We start from the raw sequence: 17,495 nt of genomic DNA, 5'->3' as shown, positions 1-17,495 counted from the left end.
TGCTTCCTCTGTTCTACCTTTATCATCAGCGGTCCCTCGGGGCACGGTTCTGCTCTCTTTTATCTTGTCTATCTATATGAACTCCTTAGGTGAGCTCTGTAGTCTCAGGGCTCCAAGGAATCTCAAATTTATCTCCAGTGCTAACTTGACATTCTCAAAGGCATTACTCTAAGACTGGGTAAGTCAAAAAATGGCCAAAGCACAATTTTCATTCTCCTTTTTCCAAAGAAGTGGTTTCTCCCGTAGTCTTGTCTGTCTGGGTAAATGAACTCACATCTACTTGTTGATCATCAAAAATCTTGGAATTATCCTATAATCTTCTTTCTCTTGGTTCTATTCCCACCTCTTCCGTAAGTATCTCCTATAAACTCTGCTTCTAAAATATATTCCAAATCCATCCAATTCCTTCCATTTCCACTACCTGTTCCCCATCCACACCACCAACTTCCCTTGCTTGGACTATTGCATCAGCCAACTAACAAGCTGTTTAAATCCTGATTCTTCAGTTCTTCCCACTGAAGCCTGGGGAAACTTCTAAAATCCAATGCTGTACACATATTTCCAGGCTTAAGAACGTCCAGGAACTTCTAATGGAACTGAGCTTATTTTTGCCTTTTGACCTTTTCGCTAACTCTTCCTTTTACTTGAAATGTTCTTCCCATAGATTTTATCACAGTTAGCTCCTTTGTGTCATTCAGATCTTCACATAAATATCACATCCTCAGAGAGATCTTCTGAAATCCTCAGTCTAAATTTGCATTCACTCTCACATGCACTCTTAATTTTCTGCCAAATACTTAGAACTACCTGAGAATCTCCTTGGTTATTTGTTTGTTGATAATCTGCCTCTTGTAGTGCAAGCTGCATGATAAAAATGACATTCTCTGCTTCTTTCTCCCTATGTCTGAGAATCTATATCTATTGCTGTAACCTAATGAGCACTCAGTATATCTTTTTTTATTAAGAGAAAATGATCGCACCTTCCAAGCAGACATATACAAAAGTTATAAAAAGAAGTTAGGATAAATTTATCCTATCTGCACTAACAATCAATATATGGGGAACAGTATTCACATTCTAAAAACTGATGCTGTAGGATGAAAAGCAGCCACAAAGTTCTGTTCACTTCCGTAGCTGTGAAGTGGCAAGAACCTAGAAAAAAACAACGCAGAGAAGAAGCACGCCGGTTGCAAGGTTGGCAGAAACAAATCGATGTGGCCTAAAGTTCCACGCTAAAGTAAAAGTTTACAAAAAATTTGAGGCACATAAGCACATAAGCTTATTGTGTGAGGCACATAAGCAAATTTTATGAACAGCATTTATGAGTCACAAATAGCAGTGGATAGAAAGACAAGACACTAACCACAAGGTCAAATGTTGTCACTGAAGACAAGTTAAGAGTGATCTTGTTGTACTGGAACAACAATGGGAATTGACAGTGTAACATCATAAGAAGTGCATTATGTTGAGCTCAAGAAAAAGGCCAGATGAATAGAAAATATTGCACAAATAGCAAACAGATCACCACAGAAGAAAGTCACCTTCATTATTGGTCTTCCAGATGATTAGGTGATGCATTTTGATAGGCAAAGTTTATGGAATTAAATTCTCTCTACCCATACGGGGGCCACAGGAAACTAAACAAATATAATTTTTTTTTCCTTTTTGTTAGTGGAAGCAAAGAAAGAAATCTTACTGGTTAATTTGACTGAACTGATTAACTAATTAATTAATTAGTATAGCCAGTGTCAGGGGCTCCGTTTAACAGACTCCTGAGATTTATAGTTCATCCATATAAAAATACTTACATGAATATTTAAGAGTTGGTTAAGAACTCAGCTTGCGAAACATTTTTTTTTTTTTTTTTTTTTTTGGTCTATGTATTTTAAACCTGTTGGATTGTTGCAAAAAGATTTTGTGTTAAGTGCCATGAGATCCATTCCTTCCACCTCAAGTAGTGGAGGTTGTGATGACTAAGCCTTGCCATTCTTCCTTAGCAGTGTGCCCACTCTTGAAAACAAAACAAAACAAAACAAAGCATTTCAATAGAAAGGTCCAGGAAAACAAGAAAAGCCACAACTCATCAACACTATTTAAGTAAGTCCCCAGCCTTTAATATGACTAAATAGAACAGTTCTTGCAGTAATCAGAGGGTTCTTGACTGTTGGGGCCTGATTTGCATTGCAAAGGATGAAGTAGATAGAAGGGGTGTGTGCATGCAGGGAACAGAGTTCAGAGAGTCTGAGGAGAGGAAAGGATTATACTTAATAATGGATATATTTTTGAACTCCTTAGGAATGTTTTGTTGCCTCGTGACTGCAGAGCACTGTGGGATTTTGCTGTACTGTCTCCCTGGGGTCTTATCAGGAGATGGTTACCTAATTAGCACACAGCATATTCTTGCCTATGTTCTATTTGCACTGCAGATGCTTTCATTTCATACATCATTCACAACCTGCAGCAATTACAAAGTGGTAAATGACCTTATGCGATAATTACACTAATAGATCTGTATTGTTTCATTTGGAGAAGACTGGAGGAGTGGGGTGTTTCGTGTGTCTGAAGAGTGGTTGCAATTTTGATCTTTCCTTAAATCTGGAATGCAAAGCAAGAAAAAGATGACTTTTGATCGTAAAAGTTACATCATAAACTCAATCAGATGAATTCCTAGGTAGAGAGATTTCTCCTTGGAATGAATATAAACTCCTGGTCAATATCTCCAATGTACTTTTACTTGGACAAGCAGTACCTAGATTTATCAATTAGATGTGATATTTTAATAAATAATAGTATTCTGGACTGTTAAAATCAGGAAAAGAGAGAGAATGACTATTTTCCCCTAAAACTACTTAAAAAAAAAAGTCTTGGGGGCGCCTGGGTGGCGCAGTCGGTTAAGCGTCCGACTTCAGCCAGGTCACGATCTCGCGGTCCATGAGTTCGAGCCCCGCGTCAGGCTCTGGGCTGATGGCTCAGAGCCTGGAGCCTGTTTCCGATTCTGTGTCTCCCTCTCTCTCTGCCCCTCCCCTGTTCATGCTCTGTCTCTCTCTGTCGCAAAAATAAATAAACGTTGAAAAAAAAAATTAAAAAAAAAAAGTCTTGTACTAATAGTTGTAAAGATTCGTAAGTAAATTATAATCCTAATCTTTAAAGTGGTTGCAGTTCAAACCAGTCGCCATTTTTGAAGGAAACATACACTCATAATAGATGAACGCCAATACAGAAGAAAAAAAGACAAAAATAAATAGTCGATGCTGGTTTCTTACCCACCTTCCCCCCCTTCTATACAATGAGGCACCTTACAAAGTTGCCTGGAGATGATTTCCAGAAAGAATTTGTATCATCTGAGCACATTAATTAAATAATCTAAATTTTTTATAGCTAATTATATACATAGAATTTCTAAATTTTAAATTTAGTTCACAGAAATATTCTCTACCCACACTCTCTGGATCTATGCTGATGTATGTGAAACACTCTGAGGCTTACTCTATGAAATATTAATTAAAATGGAGTTTTATCAACTAATTAAATATAATATTTTCAGGGCAACTTTATATACAAGCCTAAAGTTCAGAAAATATGAGCTGTCTTCACTGATGAAATTCACAAAATATTGACTCAGTTTCAATTTTACTTTGTGCTGGCCAGAACCATAAAAGTGAGTGAAGGAAGCACTGTAGTATTTTTTCTGTAACTTTATTTGTCAATGGGTGAAAACAATAATTAAAATGATAAATATGATCGAGTGGAAAAAATAGTAGCTTAATAGTTACAAAAGATGTGTTCTAGCCCTTGTATAGCTTGTATTTCAGGATATTTGAAATAAATAAATAAATAAGAAAAGCTGAACTTGTAATAAGATTCCTCCAAACTTCCATCATATCCATGATCTGCTCCTTGGGAATTCTGTTGTTGGCTTGGATCTCAGTCTGGAAGTTTCTTGTCCAACAGAGGTGAGAATATAAGATGGATCATAGATTTTTTTTTTTTTTTTTAATGTTTATTAAAGAGAGAGAGGGAGACACAGAATCTGAAACAGGCTCCAGGCTCTGAGCTGTCAGCACAGAGCCCGACGCGGGGCTCGAATTCACAGACCGTGAGATCATGACCTGAGCCGAAGTTGGATGCTTAACTGACTGAGCCACCCAGGTGCCCTGATTTTTTTTTTTTTAATTTTTTTTTCAACGTTTTTTATTTATTTTTTTGGGACAGAGAGAGACAGAGCATGAACGGGGGAGGGGCAGAGATAGAGGGAGACACAGAATCGGAAACAGGCTCCAGGCTCTGAGCCATCAGCCCAGAGCCCGATGCGGGGCTCAAACCCACGGACCGCGAGATCGTGACCTGGCTGAAGTCGGATGCTCAACCGACTGCGCCACCCAGGCGCCCCGATTTTTTTTTTTTAATTTAAGTTTATTTATTTATTTCGAGTGAGAGATCATACACGTGCCTAGCACAAGCAGGAGAGGGGCAGCGAGAGAGGGAGAGAGAGAGAATGCCAAGTAGGCTCCATGCTGTCAGTGCGAAGCCTGATGCGGGACTTGAACTCACGAACCATGAGATCATCACCTGAGCCGAAATCAGGAGGCTACTTAATTGACTGAGCCTCCCAGGTGTCCCATGATGGATCATAGATTTAACAATAGTTCTGTAGGGAGGCATATAATAAAAGAAGAGACATGGAAAGGAAAGGAAAGGAAAGGAAAGGAAAGGAAAGGAAAGGAAGGAAGGAAGGAAGGAAGGAAGGAAGAAAGGAGGGAGGGAGGGAGGGAGGGTCGGAAGAATAAGAAAGGAAAGAAGATTTTAAGAAAATATATAGCCTTGTAAAATATATACTTTAAATATAAATGCACTCATATTTCAGAATTGTAAAAATGTGGACAAATAAATACATGATATATAATAAAGGGATTAAAAATCATTTTCCTGGCTATGGCACAGACACACTCACACCCTGTGAGAACACCTCTGACAGTGACTACACTAAGGTCATTGAAGAGTCTTTTAATTTGTTTGCAGTTACAGTTTCTTCACCTAAAGGTGACTGAAGCAAGAGATCACAATTTTCTAACATGACTCTCACCTTCAGATAAATGATTTCATTCCATGCTCATGGAAGAGTAGATTTTCTTCTTTTGTGGAGCAAAATCTGGAATTCATATAGGTAGGATACCCACAAATCTCAGGGGCCACCAATCACATATTTCATTTCTATTAGCAAATGAAAAACACTTAAGTGACTCCACAGAGCTTTTGCTTTTTTCTTTACTGCTCTGGTTTTGCTCCATGAGGTTTTCTGTTATACTTTTAATATGGTCACCATTAAGGTCAAGTTTGTTTTCAGGCTGCTTGGCAATTTCTCTTTGCCGCTCACCAGTCGTTCTCACAGACATTTTCTTCGAGTCTTTCTCATTTAGTCACCCAGTGCTTTGGTGACCCTCACTCCTACAGGGGAGGTTTAAACTTTGCTTCTTTTGTAATTGCAGGGTTTTTTTTAGATTCTGTTTTGGTAACATCATGGGACTTGCTCCCCCTCCTCGGTCCCCCACCCCAAACGAGCTGCCATCTAACAGAATCAGGGATTGCATTATTTCACTCTCTTCTCATCATCACTATTGTTATTTTATTTATTTATTTTTTAAACCACACATTGTTCTTTTCTGCTCAAAGCTTGGCATTCTGAACTCTGAGTAATATTTCAAACAGGATGAAATGAGGTAGTGGGCCATACTGTGCCAAAACGAAATGCCTGCCCCTTCTAATCCATGCAGTTAAATAAGACAGACTTTGTTGAATATCTTATTATAAAGCATTCCTAAGTACACATTTTACATGTAGCTGAGTGAGTAAACAATTGGAGTACTGTAAGTTGCTTCACAGCATAAAGCTGAATAACACATTGAAACAACCTCAAGTACCACAATTCTCTTTTTGAGAACTGTGTTTTTCTTCATTAGAAAAGCCTTTTTGATATGTCACATTTGGGGGAACTGGGAATCTTAATTTAGGCATTTTTCATTTGATGTTCCTTGCCCCTTTCTTTTGTTTGATGATCATAACCGAGGTAATCAGCTGCAACGACTCAAAGGGATTTCTATTAGCCTTGCTAATCATGCAGAGACCCTTTCTGAAGCCACCCTACATTTTTGAGGGCAATTTTCCCCTTGTTTGGTAGTGGGAGGGCAGAGGGAAGAACGAAGGAGGAAGGCAACTTGAAAGAAAATTGTAATGAAGGCAGTCTTGGTGATCTAGTTTATTGGGTACCCATGAGCTAGTTTCTGGTGGAGGTGGAAAACAGCCCAGGAATGTGTCAGAATTCATGTATGGGCTTATGGGTTGGGTGAATCAATTCAATGTCCTGACTGCCATCTACTAGACTGATGATTTGGACCAAACCGCTCAGCTTCTCTAAGTCTCCGATTCATCTTCTCTAAAATGGGATCATAAATAGTTCCCACTTCTCCAGATTGAGAACTTTAAGTGTTACTTTCTTGTATGTTCACATCTGCAACAGCCTACAAACGCATAATACTGGTTATTCCTCATTAGGGCTGCTGCTCTTGCTGTTGTATGGAGCTTTAAATATACATGATCAAAAAATGACAAGGACAGTTACATTACTTCAGCCAAGTCCAATTATCAGGCAGATGTTACTTCACTCAAAGAATTAACTGGAAAGAAATGCACTACTTCACCCATTTGTTTCTTTACCTAGTATCCTCCTTCTTAATTTTGATGACAAATTTTTAAAAACAAATGGGTTAGCAACACTTTTCTGGAAAATGGAAACTTACAAAATGAAGCTTAAGCACTGTCAGGAGAATGAGAAATTCTTACAATTAAAGGTTTATGAAACATTGATTTTGACAAAATGTTTACCTTCTTCTTCTTTTTCTTGTTCTTTTTCTTTTTTTAAATGTATTTCAGTTTCTTCACTTGAGGAAATAATCCCAGTTATTTTTTGGCCTATGTTGAAATGTCATGAGTAGAATGGAACAGCATAATTTTTCTCCCCTGGGGTTCAAGAGTTTATTCCTTCTGATACAACAATAAATCAACTGACAAAATGGAATTTCTTTGCAATACATATGCAACAAGTTAGGTTGCATGGACAAGTTGAGTTTCAGTTTAAATATAGAAACTCTGGAACATTTTATTATAAAGGAATAGTGCTGGGAAACTCCTTAAAGAAGTGACTACAAAAGGAACTATGAGAAGAAGATAATAAGATTAACACTAGAGAACCTTGAAAAGTGATATCAGCAGCTATGGAAACATCTGCTTGCCAAGCAGTGATATATATTGGGTGAGTATAAAATAATGCTGATTTAATGACTGTTTCTGACACTGTTATTTCCTTAGAATGGACAGGCTGGTAGAAAGAAATGTTATATGAATTAGCATAGTTTTGTTTTATGCTCAAAGAAAATTGAGTTTTTGGATCTTAGAGTCCAGGCTCAGTATCACCATACCTTTATGTCATCATGTGTTTGGAAACCCCCATAACCGGATCTGTCTCTTCAAGAGACAAAAGCCCACTTTGTAGTCATAGACAAGACACAAACGTTAAGCCAACTCATATTTTCCTATAGCTTCTCTTTCTAGTTAAGTCTGCAAACTAATTTGGATTAAACTAAAACAGACTTTTGCTCCAAGCATTTTGGAAGTTTAAAGAGTTTGGCTAATTTTGGTTGTCTTTTCAAAATATTTCTTATATGGCTTCATGTCTGCGTCCTGGAAGGGGACCAATATGTGCTTAAATCTTTTAAGAAGTTGCTCTTTTCTTCTGCCCAGGCTTCTGAAAGGCAGCAAATACGCTGAGGTTCTAAGGATTTCTGTCTGCTTTTATCAAACGGATGCTGGACAAAGTTCACTGCCACTAGTATTCAAAATCACTGGGGAAGAAATATAGAATATACATTTTAAATATACTATACTTTTTCTGATATTCTAACACTTAGTAGACATGTACAGCAATTTTTAAGAGAAATAAGAACAGAGCAGTAGGCTTCAAGTCCTTGTTCATCTTTGTTTCTCCCTCTTTCATATTCACTATGACTTTATTTCTTGCCAGTTGAACCTGAAAGCAGGTTATTTTCATTTCTACTTTAGATTCTGTGCTATCATTGGTACATGGTACTACATAAGAAATCTACTCTTCTAAAAAATCTTTGCCACTGATGCCACATACAAATACCGTATGGACTAGCTCTCAGAGCCAAGGCAGGAAAAATCGCCAAAGGGTAAAAATAGTTCTTGATATGATGATATGCTGCTAAAAGCCACATGGTGTTTGGGTGCAGCATTTCACAGTCAAACAATCATAATTTCATGCCTAAAATGTGCATGTTATTTCAGGAAAATACAAAATCTGAGCATTGCACATTTGCTACAGAATGACCAGTGAGTGTTGCTATAATGATTTGTTTTTCTTTTACAAATGAATATTTCTTGCTGAGCCTTTTCATGCCATATTGCCTGGGGTGGCAATGGGAGTCAGGACAGGCGGAGGTGAGAATAGGAGGGAGTATTGAATATATCTGGTCTTCTCTGCTAAATTCTTCCAATTCTGCAAACTAGGTAGGATATAAAATAAGCCTCCCGTCTTTCTCCTTTGAAATGTAGGTACTAGAGTCTTTATCTCAGAAAAAGTGAACTTTCTGAAGCTTCTCCCTGATGGTAGGGAGCTTTTCAGTAGGAAGGTTTATATTCTGTCCCTAGGAGTCCTAGACTTCTCATGTAATTATTAATAAATATTTATCACAATAAAACACACTCTCCCTTAAAGTTATAATGGGCTTGAGAGAGCTCAACTGGTCTGAGGCCATGGCCATTGCAATGTGGATGCAAGAACATAATGCCAGTTCCAGTAAAATACTCATCATATATTACTTAAGCTATAGGATTCTTCATACTCAGGTGACAGAAGCAGAAGGACAGTGAGGTACAAGGAGGAATTGACAGGGGACAAAACCTAGAAACAAAAAGGAAAAATAATTAGGGTGTGTTTTTGCTTTGTTTCATTTTGTTTTGGTAACAAAAACATCGCTTACTCAAAGACAAAAAGGAAGCCCAAAGTTGTTATTAAGCAAAAATTAAAGGTTTGTGGTATCTCACAAACCAGAGAAATTTTAAAGGCCTGGAGACAAAGGAATCTGTTGAAAGGTCATGGTACTTGTGAGGATGGATGATTAATCCAAGGGTCAAATCAGGATAAGTGGAAAAGGGTCTGATTCCCTTACCATAATAATAATTAATGGCATTATGTAAAGTTTAATGTGTGCCAACCACCTTAAGAAAATTAACTCACTTAAATCTCTACAAAGAAACTTTGATAGGTATTATTGCTATCCCCATATTACAGATGAGAAAACTGAAGAAGAAGGTGTCACAGGCAGACCTCTAGAATATTGGTTAGTTGGTAAGCTGGCTAGCTTTAAGAATAGTTGAGAACTAAGGCTGAAGGTTCAGGCACACACTGTGTCCATATGAAGTCAACATGGAACTGAAACGGGGTGGGGGGAAGATTACCAATTATTAGGTTAATAAAAGAAGACTATATTAAAAGGAAATTATAATTAAAAAAGTGTTTCATATAATTGAGTGATGCTACTCTGTACATTTATCATCTACTTTAACTCAAGACTGTCTAGCCACGCAAAAACATATTTTAAAGCCGGGGAGGAACTTACCAGTCTTTTAATCAAGTGGAATTCAACAATCTTCTGAAAGATGGTCACCTGAAGGTCAACACTCACATGGAGAGCACACCCTGAAATGAAGAAGCTGAGGGCTGAAGAGAGTAACTCAAGGCTTTGCAGTTAATTGAGGGTAGAGTGTGGTGAAGGATAAGACAGTAACTCCAAGATCATGTTGTGAAAATGGCTACCGAGAATATTTAGTGACTATCTAACATGTCTTAAGTGTTGTCACCATGCACAGAACAGAAGTAATTCCAATCTTCATGTTTCCATAACTAGCAAAGGAGTTGGACATGTTGGACAAATTGGACAGTTGCAATACAATTGTAATAGAATACAGTGTTCACAGGCCATGTAAAACAAACGCCAAATCTGGACTCACAGCTTTGAGGGAGGTTTCCCAGATGGCCTCTGAAAAATGGATGAGATTTGGTCAAGTTTGGAATTAGAGGAAAATATATCTAGACAGACCTGAAGAAGAATTGTATAAGGGAACAACTAAAACAAGTTTTGTTTGACTTGAATGCAGAGTCTAATGGGGCATGGCTAAGGTGAGGCTGAAGGGATCAGCAGGGGCCAGGCAATAGAGTTTTCAATGCAATATTAAGCAGTATGAACTGTATCTCAAAGATCTTGAAAAGCATTTAAGAAGATAGTGATATTCGTCAGATTTAAATTGGAGCAAGATCGCCCAATTTGCAATGACAATAAACTCATAACAAAGAAACCAATGAAAGAGGCTATGTTAACAATCCAAGTAAGAAGGGAAGTGGCTTATACTTTCAGAAAGCCCATGATGATGGAGAAGAATAAATAGATTCAAGATGTTTAAGAGGTAGAATGGCAGGTACTGTACTGACAAAGTCTGGATGGTAAGAAAGCAAGACATAAAATCAAAGACAGTGCTAATTTTTTTAGACTGAATTGTGTTCCCCTAAAATTCATATGTTGATGCCCTTACCCCCAATATGACTGTATTCTGACATAAGGACTTTATGGAGGTAACTGAGGTTAAACTAATTAAATGGGGTCATAAGCATGGGGCACTAATCTGTATAGAACTGTTGTCCTTGTAAGAAGAAAGGACGAGGGTGCCTGGTGGCTCAGTGGGTTAAGCGTCCAACTTTGGTTCAGGTCATGAACTCATGGCTCGTGGGTTCATGCTCCATGTCGGGCTCTGTGCTGACAACTAGGAGCCTGAATCCTGCTTCATATTCTGTCTCTGTCTCTCTTTCTGCCCCTCCCCTGCTTGTGCGTTCTCTCTCTCTCTCAAATATAAATAAACATTAAAAAAAATTTTTAAAGAAGAGGAAGGTACATAAAAGCTCTCTCTCTCCATGCTTGCACAAAAGAAAAAAAAAAAAGCCATGTGAGGATTCAGAGAGAAGGCGGCTATCTACAAACCAGGAAAAGAGCCATCACCAGGAACTCAACTGGCCAACACTTTGATCTGGGACTTTGAAGCCTCCAGATATGTAAAAAAAAAAAAAAAAAAAAAAAACTGTTTGTTTAAATCATCTACTTTATGACATATTGTTATGGTTGCCTAAACTGACTAATTTTTATAATTTGTCATTTATTTTATCAAACCTAGTACATAACAGTGACATTTGCCAATTTTGGAAACATGGGAAGTGAGTTTCAATTGTAATTCTCAGAGAAGGAACCTCACAAAAAAGAGGTTTAAGAGAAAAATTCTCAGTCCAGGGTCACAGAAGTCCAGAGAAGAGAACTTCAAGGAAGGAGTGGTCAACAGTGTCAAATGCAGCAGAAAGGACAAGAAAATTAAGGACTAGAAAGAGTTCATTGGTTTTGTCCATTGGAAGCTTGGATGAGAATGATTTAAATGGTGGGGTATGACTGTTGGTAAATTACAGGAGGCTGAGTGTGTTGTCAAGAAAATGTCCCACTTTAGTATTCTGCTTCAGGAACAGAACTGAATGATGGCTCCAGGCATTGTCCTTCTGGATTTACCACCATTTCAGCAGAGGCTGTAATTCCCATTGGCTGCTCACAGCCAATGACTGAGCAGAGAGGATATAATGTAGGTCCAGTCTTGAGAGACCTGGCATTCCTTAAATGGGTAACTTTGGTTTGAGGTGTCCTCATTTGCCAGGTTGACACTATCCTACAGTTATGCAACAGTCTGAGACTCTTCCTAATGAACCTGCATCCTTGAATGCTCACTCTTTCAAGGGCTCATATCAGCATCACAGTCTGAAAGCTGTCCTCACCTTCTTGTACTCCCTTCCCTTTCTCCTCTGCAGGCATCCCTCAAGAAATCTCTTTTTGTGCCCTTAATCTTTTTTAATAAAACATTTTCTCCTCTGAAAATGCAAGCTGACTGTGGAGGATCAATAGGATGAAAACTCTAGACATTATTATGCAAATGACACTTTTCAGAAGTATGGCTACAAAGGAGTGAGGGTAGAATGGGTAGAGTGAGTACTGTGAGAAGTCATAAAGGGTAGAATGTAGTCCAGCAGGTAGGTAGCCTGAGAAAAAGGAGATCTCTTCTATTTTCTTTTTTTTCAAATGTTTATTTACTTTTGATAGAGAAGGCCAGAGTGTGAGTGGGGGAGGGACAGAGAGAGAGAGAGAGAGAGAGAGAGAGAGAGAGAGAGAGGGAGACACACAATCTGAAGCAGGCTCCAGGCTCTGAGCTGTCAGCACAGAGCCCCATGTGGGGCTTGAACTCACTTACAGTAAGATCATGACCTGAGCTGAAGTCGGACGCTCAACCAACTGAACCACCCAGGCTCCCCCCTGCTTTTTTTAAAATTTATTTTAAGTTTATTTATTTATTTTGAGAGAGGTTAGGAGAGGGGCAGAGAGAGAGGGACAGGGAGAGAGAAAATACCAAGCAGGCTCCACCCTATGCTTAACGGACTGAGCCACCAGGTGCCCCCCTTCTATTTTCACACAAAGTGGATGGAAAAAGGGATAAAGATGCAGGTAATTTTGTAGGTTTCATGGCAGGGTCTTAAGACAATCTTCACTTTCTGGCTTCTTTGTGTTCTGTGAGTTAAGAGTAGAGTCTCCCCTGAGAGCAAAGGGGATGGTTAGGGGCTTGATGAAGGAAATCTGAAATAGACACCCTGGTCCATGCAATGTAGAGCATTAGATAGAAAACAAAGTAAGGAAACACCGCAGGACTTTGGGGCAGATACAAAGGCCAAGGTGGATTTAACTAATTGCTTTTCTCTTTTGAAATGAGCTCAGTAATTTTGTTACAGAGTGAGAGAAGGCCAAGAGTTGAATTTCAACTTCAACTTCCCTGTTTTCAGATAGTGCTTCTGACTACACACATCCCTGGCACTCTGCTGTCTTGTTTGGTCAACTTGGATGAAAGTGTTTCTGAGATTTTGAACTAGAATGGCAGTTGAGTCAAGATCCTTTGCTCTTTACAGACCTTGAGAGAGAGTCCCTGTATCAGTACTAAAAAGATTATTTGCCTTTGGTAGGAATAGTGCTACCTGAGTTCTAGTTCTTGACTCATACAATTCAAAATGCTAAAACAAAAACATTACCCTCAATCTCTTCCACCTTCCTGTGCATATGTCTTCTGAAGCATTTCATGTCTTCCTGATGGACCCACCATGTAGTCCTACCATTCCTAAATAATAGACAACCCAAAGGGAACCCAGGAGGGATGATCTGTCACCTTATGGGTAGCCTGAAAATATATTGTCATACTTGTAATTGCAGTTCTGTAGCATCCTATTTGTAGTTTGGACAAAGGAATGAAGAGAACTGAATATTTAAAGTATCCTACAGCAAGGAAAAGCAATTATTAATAACAAACGGCTGATAATAGGAATCACAGATACTTATGAGTTTTATTTTATCTTATTTTATTTTTTTAATGTTTATTTTTGAGAGAGAGAGAGAGAGAGAGAGAGCATGAGTTGGGGAAGGGCAGAGAGAGAGAGGGAGACACAGAATCTGAAGCAGGCTCCAGGCTTTTAGCTGTCAGCACAGAACCCAACATGGGGCTAGAACCCATGAACTGTGGCCACCAAGATGCCCCTTATTTTATCTTATTTTAAAATTTATTTATTTATTATGGGGGGGGGGGGAGACCACCCTAGTGGGGGAGGGGCAGAGAGAGAGGAGAGACAGAATCCCAAGCAGAGCCTGATGCAGTGTTCCAATTCATGGAACTGTGAGATCATGACCTGTGAGATCAAGAGTTGGCACTTAACCTACTGGCCACCTAAGTGCCCCTGAGTTTTAGTTTTTTAAGACATAAATGAAAAGGTGATAGGATTAGCTGTGATATTGACAGTGGATATTGTTATATTGCACACAGAAAAAGTGAATATCAGTTTCTTTATTGTATTTGTAAATCCCATTGGCAAAATTATCAGTAGATTGGGGGGTAAATAGAGAATTTGAGTACAAATGTACTTCTTACTGTTAATTATGCATATCATTTACTGAAAATTCCACTACTTGAAAGCATAATCAAATATGAAAAGCAAAGACTTTGACCTGACCCCATAACAAAAAAAGAAAATGGATGAGGTGTTACAAGACAAAATAACAAAAGATAATAATGATTAGGAGATAAATCAATCCTAAATATGTTTATTATATTCCTAGAGACACTAAGTAAGAACTATCTATTAATGAAGCTTTAATAACCATAAGTGAGTACACATTCTATATTTTATATTCTTCCTTCCTTTGTATGACATTTATTTGGTTGCTACTACATTTATGAAAGTAAGGGATTTATGTAAGAGATTTAAGATAACACAAATTCACACTTGCTTCTTTGGGAAAAATGTGTGTTTATGCATACACTGAAGATTTAAGAATCATTGTATATTATATGAGATCATCATAAAATGCTGTAGAAAATAGGTATCCTTATTCTTTTCACGATCAACATATTTTGTTCATCCTGCCTTTATTTCAAAATGAAGAAGATGCCTTTACTATTTTCAATTTTTAACAAAAGAGATGCATACTTTTTTTAGTTTTTAATTTTAGCAAAGTCTTACCTAGTCACTGTGCAAATATAGGGTAATAAAATTCAGTAGAACTTTCCAGAATTGATTGAATTAGGTATGTGTGTGATACCAAGAAAATAAAATGAAATGAAAGATATTTTAAAAAGAAGTTTTCAAGGTAAAAAACAAATTTATCTTAATTATACAAACTAAGTTAGTGCTTGAAGATAGTCATGCATTTGAGATGCCATAAGATCATTAAAACTTTCTGGGTAATTTTTTTTAAACATTTATTAATTTTGGAGAGAGAGAGACAGAGCTCATGCAGGGGAGGGGCAGAGAGGGAGACACAGAATCTGAAACAGGCTTCAGGCTCTGAGGTGTCAGCACAGAGCCTGAGGTGGGGTTCAAACCCACCAACAGTGAGCTCATGACCTGAACAGAAGTCAGACCCTTAACTGACTAAGCCACCCAGGTGGTGCCCTTGGTTTTGTGAGCAATTTGGAAAAAAAAAAAAAAAAAAAAAGAAATCTTAACGTTTAATATAGTGTTTGTGGGAAGCATAGGTTACTTCTTTCTTAATAATACATGCATGTTAACTTTTCTTTTTGGATATGTTAACTTTTAATTATCACATCATTTTCAAATTATTTCACTTAAATAGTTTATGCAATAATTTTAATTTTTTTATTTTAAAAAGAGAAAGTGTATTTAAAATTTTCACAAACTGTTTTCAGATAGTAAATTGATATTTAATGTTAAAGGCTTAGTATGTAAATATCAGACATTTTTATAATAATGAGGATGATGTCTTTTCGATATTTACTTTAAATTCTCAAGAACAGTTATCCTATTGCCACCAACCTAAAAATTTTATGTGTAAAGCGTGCCAATTGATGGTGGTTTGGAACAGCAAACAGAAAAACTTAGAAGTTCACAAGCCAGCTTTTATATTCATGACCTAAATTTATGTAGCTTATTTAACTTTTATAGGCTCCATTTTGATTCCTGTGATCCTTGACACATCTAATGTTGTTTGTTATGAGTAGATTCAACATTTTTATATCTTTCTTTAATATATGAACTAATTCATTTGCAGGCAAATTTAATACAATTATGAATAAACAAAATAGACACTCTCTCAAACACATAACCATGTAGTTACAACAGAAGCCTCACGCTACGTGCTAAGGGAGTTTTTATACCTTCATTCTCTTTCTAATGACGTTACCATGATGACAAAAATAAAAGAGGGTTGACACCGAGTATTTGAGCATTGTCCCCGCCCCCCCCCGGGCCCCGCCCCGTGATTTCTTGATGAATCGGTCTCTCCTTTGGACTCTGGCACTGTGTGTTTTTTATTTCCTTTTGAGAACATTTACTGGGAGTTTGTTGTTGTTGTTGTTGTTGTTGGTTTTAACTCAGTGCAACTTCATGAGGAAATAACCTACGAAATCACTCTCAAAATTCAGAGTCACACCATTTTGAAAGCAGATTTGAGAGTGACAGGCTAGCCCCTGGCAGGAACAGCCTCCGCAGAGGAGGAAGCGCCTGGGGCCCAACAGCTGAATGCCCCGGGCAATCTGTAAAGACACAACTGCTCTCTGACCTGGGAATGTACCTCACTGGACAGATTGGCTTGTTGGAGACTTTTTTTTTTTTCTGGTTTTGAATCAAGATAGAGAAATCATTTTGCCATGACATTAAAAAAAAAAAGAGTCAGACAGGACTTAACTCGTGAGGTGTATATTCTCTTCTGAGTCTGTGCCTGTAACTCCCACTGACAGCCATGGCAGTTAGGCAGGTGCATGCGGAAGAAAATAGACTCTTTTTAACATTAAGCATCAGATTTGGGTCTCCCCGGAGAATGCTGGTTACTGGAGTGGCTGTGAATGATGCATTCTCGTGGAATGTTTAAGCCATAAATCAATCCCGAATCATACTTTTCCTAGAGTTCTTTATGTCTTCTGAAATCCTAATGTGTCATGCACGCCCCGACTCTATTTCAGACTGAGCCTAAACACAGTTGCCAAAATAAGATTCAAATAATGAAATGTGACTTTTATAATTGTTTTCCTCTGAAGATCCAGAGCCTTAATCTGGCTCTGGTTAATCGTTTTAATTTGACTTATGATACAGTGTCAGCTTATTTAGTTGGAATTAGTTTTCCATTTCTCTCCTTTTTGTAAGCGCTGCCTGTTTACTTAACAATATTTGGCTTTGCCTAATGATATGTACAGAAGACAGTGCTAAGTGGAACATCAGCTGTTTACATCAGCTCTAACAATTAATGCATGTTAATTTTTAATTACACTGATTGTACTAGAGGCAGAATGTATGTTTCTTCACAGAACAGATGTACTAGTCAGCTTGGCTGGTGAACACGCATATCGATCAGATGTTGATTCTGCCAGCAATTCAGCAAAGTCTGCTGAGTGTCGGCTTCTAATGTACTTACAAGTTTACGGCTCGGAGTCCTGGTGGAGGCAATACAGCTCGATGCTATATCCTCTAATGTTTACAGATAATCACAATATGTCTGTTTTGTGGTTAGCATTCGACAGTGTATGACTAGAAGATTGAATAGGTATGAGGGGATCCAAAGGTGTCTTCACTTGTGGACTGCTTTCTCTACTCTTATTTTGAGGCAGTGTCTTCCAAGATTGTACTTTGCCAATAAGATTAAAAAGCAAACGAACGAACATGGTTCTTGTGTTAATGTTAGCTTGCCTGCCACAGGTGACCACTGTCAGTGCAAGGAGAAGTTGAAAAGATAATATAGTTACTGTACTTGGAAAGACAACCATTTTTTTTTTTTTTTAATGGGCAAACAACT

The 17,495-nt window shown here is 37.9% G+C and overlaps 1 long non-coding RNA gene across 2 annotated transcripts in view; it reads left to right on the top strand.

Moving 5' to 3' along the window:
* The first annotated feature begins 7,113 nt into the window (after positions 1-7,113).
* Positions 7,114-17,495, top strand: part of LOC121030578 (uncharacterized) — a 28,774-nt gene continuing 18,392 nt past the window's right edge. For both annotated transcript variants that reach the window (XR_005790303.1, XR_005790302.1), the window contains exon 1: positions 7,114-7,306. This is a non-coding gene — a long non-coding RNA (uncharacterized LOC121030578). The remainder of the gene's footprint in view (positions 7,307-17,495) is intronic.

The sequence above is a fragment of the Herpailurus yagouaroundi genome, unplaced genomic scaffold (assembly GCF_014898765.1).
Source record: "Herpailurus yagouaroundi ecotype Mexico unplaced genomic scaffold, PumYag 140, whole genome shotgun sequence".
NCBI classification, from domain to species: Eukaryota; Metazoa; Chordata; class Mammalia; order Carnivora; family Felidae; genus Herpailurus; species Herpailurus yagouaroundi.
Note: the sequence above shows the minus strand (reverse complement) of the source record. Positions and strands in the feature narration are given on the sequence as shown.